This window comes from Triticum aestivum, chromosome 3A, assembly GCF_018294505.1.
Source record: "Triticum aestivum cultivar Chinese Spring chromosome 3A, IWGSC CS RefSeq v2.1, whole genome shotgun sequence".
NCBI classification, from domain to species: domain Eukaryota; kingdom Viridiplantae; phylum Streptophyta; class Magnoliopsida; order Poales; family Poaceae; genus Triticum; species Triticum aestivum.
In genome coordinates, this window is record NC_057800.1 from 737,517,331 (window position 1) to 737,527,428 (window position 10,098).

General features: G+C 42.2%; 1 long non-coding RNA gene across 1 annotated transcript; it reads left to right on the forward strand.

Moving 5' to 3' along the window:
- Positions 1 to 334: 334 nt before the first annotated feature.
- On the forward strand, positions 335 to 2,272 carry LOC123059593 (uncharacterized). Its single transcript, XR_006427489.1, has 3 exons — positions 335 to 577; positions 1,649 to 1,874; positions 1,965 to 2,272. It is a non-coding gene; the product is annotated as an uncharacterized lncRNA (long non-coding RNA).
- The last annotated feature ends 7,826 nt before the right edge of the window (positions 2,273 to 10,098 follow it).

The following is a 10,098-nucleotide window of genomic DNA, read 5'->3' on the forward strand; positions in this document are numbered from 1 at the left end:
TTGACATTTGCCCCATCATTATTTTTATGCCTCAAACGATGTCAGGGTTCAATTTAGACCAGGATTGCATAGTTCAGGTGCAAACGACCGGGACTTGGAGTTGAAGGTTTGATCGTCGAACCTCTACAAATTCAGGGTTCAAAATGGACTTTTTCTATCCCGAGCCGAGGCCTTCGGGCCGGCACGCACAGACCTTTATATCGGCGTGCTTGGCCGTGTCAGACCATATGGCTCCGCCATTCCTGGACTGTCTTTCACGGAAAATGTGTTAAAAAGGCTAAATTATTTATATCCTTATAAAGTTGCCTCAAAACAAAAAATTATATCCCCAAAGGTTCGAACCCTAGCGGTGCTGTTGGACGAGGCATAAGGGGAACAAGCGCAGCGGCGCCTATCGACGATGACAGCGATTAGATCTCTAGCGTGGAAGATCGGCGGTCCCGCACTACAGCGATCGCCGGCCATCTGTCCTGTTGTGGAGGTGGAGCACGAGCTGCTCGTCCGTAGGCCTCCACATGTCGTCAAATCTCGCCTATTTACCTCCGGCGGTTCCGACACAAGCGAACCCTTATGTAAGGTATGACATCACAACCCTTTCCGTCTTCTTCTAGTTCAGATCCGCGCAATTTTTGTCATGATTTTGATTGAAGAATCAATCTCTATGAAATTCCGGGATATAAGTACTCTGGGACTCTGGGTTCACCGGAGATGCATGTAGGGAGCCTTCTGGTTCAGAAACATAGGTTTGTGCTTTCTAATGGAAGAGATGGGGAAATAAAATTTCGATGTGAGAGATATTCTCGTCTTGTTGACGTTGGTGGTGGCGTCTTTTTAGGCCTATCCTCTTCTACCATGCCTCTCACTTGTCATGTCGTAGTCGTCTTTGTCTCCCTTTGCAGAGTGGGTAATCAGCAGCACGAGAACCTTTTGTGGTGGAGATCCATAGAAGCGTTTGATAAGTTACCCATTCATGGCTGATGGATCGAGTAACCAGAGGTTGCTGAAGGCGATAAGCCCGGTTGCCGACTAACCAATGATGATCACAATGCTGCTCTGTTATGATTTTTGTGTGCAAGGAGTAGCCTCTCTGCAATCTCCAAATCCATCCCTGTCTATCTACCTGGTGCACGTCATTCATAGTATTTGGTGGACAGTGGGTATGACCATAGACAACCTTGAAGGGCCAAGGCTGAATAACCTGCTGTTATAACATACTCTGATGTCTGATCAGATGGTACGTCGTTTACTTCGGACGTTGTGCTTGTAGCTCACTGGAGGACAAGCTGGGGTTGATGGTTAGGTGTGTCTGGTCCGGGATTGGGAAATCAGGGAGCTAGATTAGGTTGGGAGAGCTTACGGTGAAGATAATAAGTTTTCTTATTGCTTGATACCATGGTGTGGCCTGTGGGAACTATTCTCTTCTGTTGACTTCTAAACTGGAGTTAGACCGGGTAATGTACTCGGCCTTGATAATCCTAGTAGCTGTTGCTTCATGTCTAACTTCCGCTGGGGCGGGAACCAAACCATTTCACAATGGATATTTCCTTTTATCTGTCTGAAGGCAAGTGTACTTTTTGTTATTTCTTAGCAAGAGAATTTCTCCTTCCAAGTACTTACCTTGCTAAAGAGAATCCTTTTGTGTGTCCAGAATTGTTTACACTCTTTCACAGGGCCTGCTGCGGATGCTAGGTCCCATCTTAATAATCTAGGACCCGAGGGTCTTAGAGAGGAAGTGGAGAAGAAGAAAAAAGATCTGCTATATATGCACTACTGAAGATGGATTCCTGCACCAATTTGAGTGCATTTCAGGGTGAAAATAGACAGGAGCTGGGCGTCCTGCTCCCGCTGCTCCAACCCAAGACGCAACAACCCAGGTGCACTGCGCTTCAAACTTACTAATGTTTTTGTCATCATTATTATAACCCCCCCCCCCCCCCCCCCCCCCCTTTTCTCCGTGTGTGTAGGCTTGAAGAGTTACTTGATCGACCGATGAAGTTCTGCATCTTCGTGATTTGCGCAGCACCTATTGTGGCCGTTCTTTGTGTTTACAGAAACAGTACTCGCCCGTTTGCAATAGATGAAGAGTAAACAGGAGGCTAAGGACCAGTTCTTTTAGGCGGCTAAACACATAAGACGTCTCTCTCCAGCTTAAAAATAAGCCACAACCTAAATTTGTTGATATTTCTAAATTAGTTATCCCACATTTTCGTATGTACATATAATTGGTTAATAATTATGTATAAGATGTTGTAATACTGTTTGTAGCACTGTATAATTTAGTATGCCCTATGTTCCTAGATGTAAGACGTAATTAAGCTGCAAAAACGTCTTACATTTAGGAACAAAGTTACTAATAGTTAACTCTTGTTATCAATATATACAATAGCGGTACTACAAATTACCTACATAACTATTTTGCATTTTCAAAAGATACATTATGGATCTACATATGAAAATATGACTTCAGTTTAACTTTCTAGTGATGAACCAAACCCCCTTAGATAGGCATGGATACGTTCGATGTTGAGGATATCACTTATCGTTAGCGTTTCGGTCAGATGGGGATTAAAGATTAATTAGAAATTGGCCGATTAATCAATTTTGTCGGTTGCCTATCAATCGGTCATTTTTTTACAAATCATATGCTATATTCAACTTCAAAACAATATTGGACAGAAGTGTTACCTTGATTCCTATCCTTTGAAACCTTGTATAATGACAAATAAATAGGACAATAGTACATATTGCATAGCAAGGTCCACAAAACACAAATAAACATAGTTTTTCAAACATATTGTTGGAATCGGCCCAACGATAAACAGTGAAGATAATGCATAATCTTATCAGTCACCCCATGAGTAGCGATAAATCAGACGATAAAACGCTGAATCGGAAGATTTTTTGAACAGTGGATACATTTATTTGAAAGATTGTAATTTTTTCGATACTAGTAACCACTAGAAGAACGCCCATGCGTTGCAACGGGGCCACATTAACTTTAAGAGTTCAATATTTCGACATTGGCGACCTTTTTTACCATCAAATCCTCACACACACACAGACACACACTCTCCCTCCGTCTTCCTCACTCTCTATCCCCCTCTCCCTCTCTCTCTAACACACACACATATCCATCTTATTGGGTACGGGACCATAATCCATCTATTTCACACATACACGCTAGTGCATAACAATATGGATTATGTGCATTATATTTGCCACCAGAACTGAGGGAATTAATTTCATGTAAATCGACCAGCCACAGCTCCAAGAATACGCGGACGAGGTGGCTCGGGTCGGCGTCGGCGCCGTCCAGCGCGGGCCACGGGCCCGCTTCCAAGTGCACGTGCAATGCATGTCTTCACAAATATTATAACCAGATGTGAGAAATCACGTGCATAGAAAAGACATTCTGATAGCAATCCAAATACCATACTCAATTGAACACCTAACCTGGACAATACTCTTATTTCTATGCGCCAAAAAAAATGGAATAGCAAAGCTAAGTATGCCTACATACGCTCAGATTATATATAAGAATCTTGCATGAATAATTGCAACAAAGCACTAAGCAGCGATAATTTAAATAAAAAATCCATTAACTATGCAGGCAACAGGCTTGTTACAACATAGAGAGATAGGAAAATGTCACCTCCAGTAATGTAGCGCAAAGGAGTGGAACGAAGCATGAATGAGCGGTTGTCTGTTCTTCTCCATGTACATGGATCAGCAGTAGAGGCCAAGTATATAAGTACTTGACCGAACTCCACACTCCACTCTTCGTGTACGGAGAGCCATGTCAACTTCTCGCCGCTGCAGCATGGGAGGACGGCTGGTTCACGTGACCCTCCAGCTGGGGGATCCATGGTGGCTGACCGTCGAGCTCGAGGCAGAGAAGTTGAGGGCAGTAGTGGCGAGATCCATGCCGGCCAACCGGGCGAAGAGGAGGTCGTCGGGGAGGGACACATCGGCAAGATCCGGTCACCACGCGACCTGAAGAGCAACAGTGATCTCCACAAGCTGTAGGCCGACGGCGTGCTCCATCCCCTGCGATGGGGTGACCATGGCGGTGGCCACAGCTCCTCATGCTCGCCTCGATCTTGGCGACACACCCTGAGTGTAGGAGGCAGCAACGACCTCGACGAAATCATGGCCTCCATCCCGGAACACAATCATGTCGCTCTAAATAAATGGATTCAATCATGTGACTCTAATTACTTCGGATTGTTATGTGCATACTAAGCGGGGTGCAGTTAGGAAAGAAAATGTTCTCTAATTAAAGTGATTGAGTGATTTAAGGTAAGGTTAATTAATTTAGATTTGATTTTTAGTGATTGTTAGTAAAGTACGATGCGTCTTTAAAATCCTTTATTTGTTTCCTTAAAATATATTATTTGTTTCCTAAAGAAATTTGCAATAATGGAAGGTATCGGTTGATTTGGATAAGTTAGTAAATTTAAATCCGTGATTGCGTGCACGTTTGGAAAGTGCTGATCTCCACAAGCTGTAGGCCGACGGCGTGCTCCATCCCCTGCGATGAGGTGACCATGGCGGTGGCCACAGCTCCTCATGCTCGCCTCGATCTCGGCGACACACCCTGAGTGTAGGAGGCAGCAACGACCTCGACGAAATCATGGCCTCCATCCCGGAACGCAATCATGTCACTCTAAATAAATGGATTCAATCATGTGACTCTAATTACTTCGGATTGTTATGTGCACACTAAGCGAGGTGCAGTTAGGAAAGAAAATGTTTTCTAATTAAAGTGATTGAGTGATTTAAGGTAAGGTTAATTAATTTAGATTTGATTTTTAGTGATTATTAGTAAAGTATGATGTGTCTTTAAAATCTTTTATTTGTTTCCTTAAAATCTATTATTTGTTTCCTAAAGAAATTTACAATAATGGAAGGTATCGGTTGATTTGGATAAGTTAGTAAATTTAGATCCGTGATTGCGTGCACGTTTGAAAAGTCCTGATTTGCAAGGAAAGAGCTGAGGGGTAAATAAACCGGTGAATAAGAAACCATCATTGGAAAAAATCTACGACGGTTAACCTACGAAAAAAAATCGGACGAAAGTGGTGGGACGAAAAAAATCTGAAAGCGAGACTATCAACTGCTCCATTAGAAGTAGAGATTACATGTTCAATACCTTGGGCTCAAGATCCAAGAAATTACAACATAATTCCTAAAGATAAGAAGAATACGATAAAAGATCGGTAGGGCGGTAGGCTAGTTCGGTTGTGCGTTTCCACCACGATCGATCAAGAAAAGTTGGGAACGAACTGCAGAATTCACGACTAAGTCGTACTGTGCAGGTCCGAATTACACGCGTAAAAAAAACCCAGAAAAATGGAATTTTACGGGCCTACTATTCTGGTTCTTAGGTTCGTAACTTTGAGCCCATAAAAAATTTCTGTGGGTTTAGCATATTTGTACTTGAAATAGGTCATCCACCGCTGAATTCACGAAGGTCTGGTCGTGCCCTCTGTTGCACGACATAACAAACACTAGATCGGGATCGCGCCTTGGCGCAAGGGTGCCGGTCCGAACGTTTTGGTCTAATGATAAGATCGGAAGCGCGCCTTGCGGGTGTTGCCTCACAGTGACCCAACGACTAAAACTTTAATATCACAAAGCGTTTAGAACATCCAAAAGAAATTTAAATAACCCCCAGAATAATGTGTTCAGTATATATCACAAACACTACAAAGATGCATCAAGAGCAAGGTATAGTTGTTGCCCAGGATAACTGAGTTTAATGTAGGGCATATAGATTAAATATATACCAAAAGCAAAATGTAGTTGATGCCTAGCAAATTGTAGTTGTTGCCCAGGATAAACACAAAACTACAGATCATGGAGGTAAAATTTGTACCAAAAGCAAGCCACAATGTTTGCCGAGGACAACTGATTTGTATCGAGTAGTACAAACATAAAGACATACATTCTATAAATATTGCCAAGTAGTTTATATCAGCAAGTGTAAGACTAAGTGTCACAGGAGAGTATGTGCTCATAAACACAATGAGATAACAGACAATTGGAAACGATGCTCCGGAAATATCAATATCTACAGTAGTATTGATAACTCTACTTCCTCTTTCCACGTTCTGAGGTGAAGCTAATGCAATCAGTAGTGGACAATACTTGACAGGCTCCATCATACTAATGATAATATGAAAGCTCTATAAATAATATTAGAATTGGCTCATGATATTAGGCACTATGCAAGCGATACAAAATCCAGATAGATGGCATACTGAGATTGAAAACAGATCAGTAACACTGCCTGCAGAGTACAAGTAGAAAACATGGCACTTCCAAACTGAAAGATCCAAATAAATATTTTTGTGAGTTTATCTGCCCTAACCCTTGACTGTAAGATGATTAGAACATCTTCCATCATAGGAGAATCCTGGAAAGGAAACAAATCGGTTATTAGCTAAAAGTTAAACTCAACAAGATGAGCATATACCAAACATCTTGACCTAAAGCACCATGAAGCAAGCATATAATTATACTCTGATTACAATCAATGATGTAATACAGGGCAATGAAAATTACTAATGCAATAGCAGAGTGGAAGTCTCATGAAAATGGGAAAAAATGTGTACAAATATTTTGCATCCTTTTGACACTACCAATACGAAGTGATTATTTCTATGGGAAAAATATTTTCACAAGCTTTAGTTAAATTAAGTGATGGATGGATAACAATGGCTGTGAACTGCACATGAACATAAGAAATGCATACACAGTTTATTTTCCTTGATAATATGATATACAAAAGCTCTTGATAAATAATGTGTATTCACATCAGTAGTATAACAAACTACCTGGATGGATTAGGCCTCGACAGAACCTCCTAGAGTATTGATCCATTCATGGCGCAGGTGCACCACCACCGACCAACTCGAACACCATGCTGACAGCCCACCTTGTTGACGCCCATCCGCCAACACTTGGTCCTCTTGCTCGAGATAGTCATAGCAAGCAACACATAAACTTGATCACACAAAGCTTCGATCAAGTTTCTTCTTGCAAAACAAAAGGCCATATTCCTAACACACACAATCAACACTACAAAAGAGCATATCAGGTTGAGCATAGGACAGGGTCTGCCACACAATATTTGGATGCTCGATGTGGTGTATGACTGAAAATAACATATATAAGCCTATGATGGAGTAATAAGAACGATAAAATACCAAGTAATGTTATAAGTCATCAAGCTCTTTATGGTATTTTCTACTTCATATTCCAAGTGGCATTAAATGATAGGACCTTGAAGTATGTCTAGAGGGGGGTCATTAGACTACTTGACCAATAAAAACTTAACCTTTTCCCAATTTTAGAGTTTTGGCAGATTTTAGCTACTTTAGGACAAGTCAAGCAATCATCTCACAATTCAAGCAAGCATGCAAAGAGTATATAGGCAGCGGAAATTAAAGCATGCAACTTGCAAGAATGTAAAGGGAAGGGTTTGGAGAATTCAAACGCAATTGGAGACACATATGTTTTTGGCGTGGTTCGGATAGGTGGTGCTATCCTACATCCACGTTGATGGAGACTTCAACCCACGAAGGGTAACGATTGCGCGCACGGAGGGCTCCACCCATGAAGGGTCCACGAAGAAGCAACCTTGTCTATCCCACCATGGCCATCGCCCACGAAGGACTTGCCTCACTAGCGGTAGATCTTCACGAAGTAGGCGATCTCCTTGCCCTTACAAACTCCTTGGTTCAACTCCACAATCTTGTCGGAGGCTTCCAAGTGACACCTAGCCAATCTATGAGACACCACTCTCCAAGAAGTAACAAACGGTGTGTTGATGATGAACTCCTTGCTCTTGTGCTTCAAATGATAGTCTCCCCAACACTCAACTCTCTCTCATAGGATTTGGATCTGGTGGAAAGAAGATTTGAGTGGAAAGCAACTTGGGGAAGGCTAGAGATCAAGATTCATATGGTAGGAATGGAATATCTTGAGCTCAACACAAGTGTAGGTGGTTCTCTCTCAGAACATGTGAGTTGGAAGTGTAGATGTGTTCTGATGGCTCTCTCCACGAATGAAGAGGAGGTGGAGGGGTATATATAGCCTCCACACAAAATCCAACCATTACACACAATTTACCAATCTCGGTGGGACCGAATCAACAAACTCGGTCGGACCGATTTAGTAAACCTAGTGACCGTTAGTGATTTTCGGCGGGACTGACATGCAACTCGGTAGGACCGATCTGGTTAGGGTTAGGGCATAACGTAATCTCGGTGAGACCGATTACACAAACTCGGTGAGACTGATTTGGTAATAAGCTAACCAGAGAGTTGGTCAGGTAAACTCGGTCGGACCGATTTGCTCTTTCAGTGAGACCGAAATGTTACAAAAAGGAAACAGAGAGTTTACATTGCAATCTCGGTGGGACCGATCCACTCTTTCGGTGCGACCGAAAAGTTACGAAAAGGAGACAGAGAAATTGCAATCCCATCTCGGTGAGACCGAGATCCCTATCGGTAGAACCAATTTGCTTAGGGTTTGGCAGTGGCTATGACATGTGAAACTCGGTGGCGCCGGATTGAAAGAATCGGTAGGGCCGAGTTTGGCTTTGGGTTTAGGTCATATGTGGATATGGGAAAGTAGCCGAGGGTTTTGGAGCATATCACTAAGCACATGAAGCAAGAGGCTCATTAAGCAACACCCCATCCCTCCTTGATAGTATTGGCTTTTCCTAAAGACTCAATGTGATCTTGGATCACTAAAATATAAAATGAAGAGTCTTGAGCTTGAAGCTTGAGCCAATCCTTTGTCCTTAGCATTTTGAGGAATCCACTTTCATCATCCATGCCATGCCAATCATTGAGCTTTCCTGAAATAATCATCTTGGAATAGCATTAGCTCAATGAGCTATATGTTGTTATGAATTACCAAAACCACCTAGGGATAGTTTCACTTTCAATCTCCCCCTTTTTGGTAATTGATGACAACATATAGATTAAAGCTTCGACAAATGATAATAAGAATGAAATATATCGTCGCTTTGAGAAGAGTTAAAATGCACAAAGTATATTTTAAAATTTGCATATTTTAAAATTTGTGCATATTTTAAAATTTGCTTTGGACTGCAAATGTATAAAGAGTTAGAATCATAGGTTACTCTTCCATGTCACATACATCTTGGTGGAGCGCTCAAAATGATAAGAATTGAATACATGCACTCATCACCAAGAAAAGTGAATGATCACATAAGATAGATAGGATAATATCAAGCATGCATAAGTGTAGCTTATGATCAAACACATGATCATCAATGTCTCACAAGCATATCATAGTATCTCAACCAAAAGCAAACAAAGTTTGAAAAACCACCAAATAAAGCAAGAGAGAATAAAGGCAACACACACACTCTCTCTCTCTCGAAGCCTATGAACTATACATTTTTCTCCCCCTTTGGCAACAAGTTACCAAAAAGTTCCTAGAAAATGCATAGTGCTAGATCGACTCCCAGGCTTGATCTTCTGGTGGTGGTGGAGTCTGGATCACTCCAAGGATGAAGGCTTCTGTAGAAGTGGTTGGAGCTGGAGCTGAGGTGGTGGCTCTGGTGTCAGGAACTGGCACTGCAGTTGACCTCTGAGCTCGTGGCACTCTGGCAAATGCATTAGTTGTAGTCTTCCCCTTCCTCTCATGCATGTCATCTTGAAGTTGCTCCACTGCAGACTGAATCTCTGTTACTTTGACATCCAAGTCATAGAACTTTTGTTCCACGATTCTCTCTAAGCTCTCCTGATTCTGAGTGAGGGTGGCCAGTCCTTTCTCAATCCTCAGTGTAGATGCAATCAAGTACCTAAGCTGCTCCTGCTTGGTTTTCAAGAAATACTCAGATGCCTCCTCTTGAGTTGGCATCTTGGCAGCTTTCTCCTTCCTTGCCTTCTCCTTCTTTGCTTGTGCTTGAGCTGATGATGGCTCATTCTTATTCATGACAACCTGATTGTCTTCAAAGTCTGGATGGATGGGTAGGTGTTCCTTGTCCAGCAGGTATGTGCCTGTGCCCATCTTTGAGTTTATCAGCTCTTGAATTTGTGGGGCATATCCACAGCT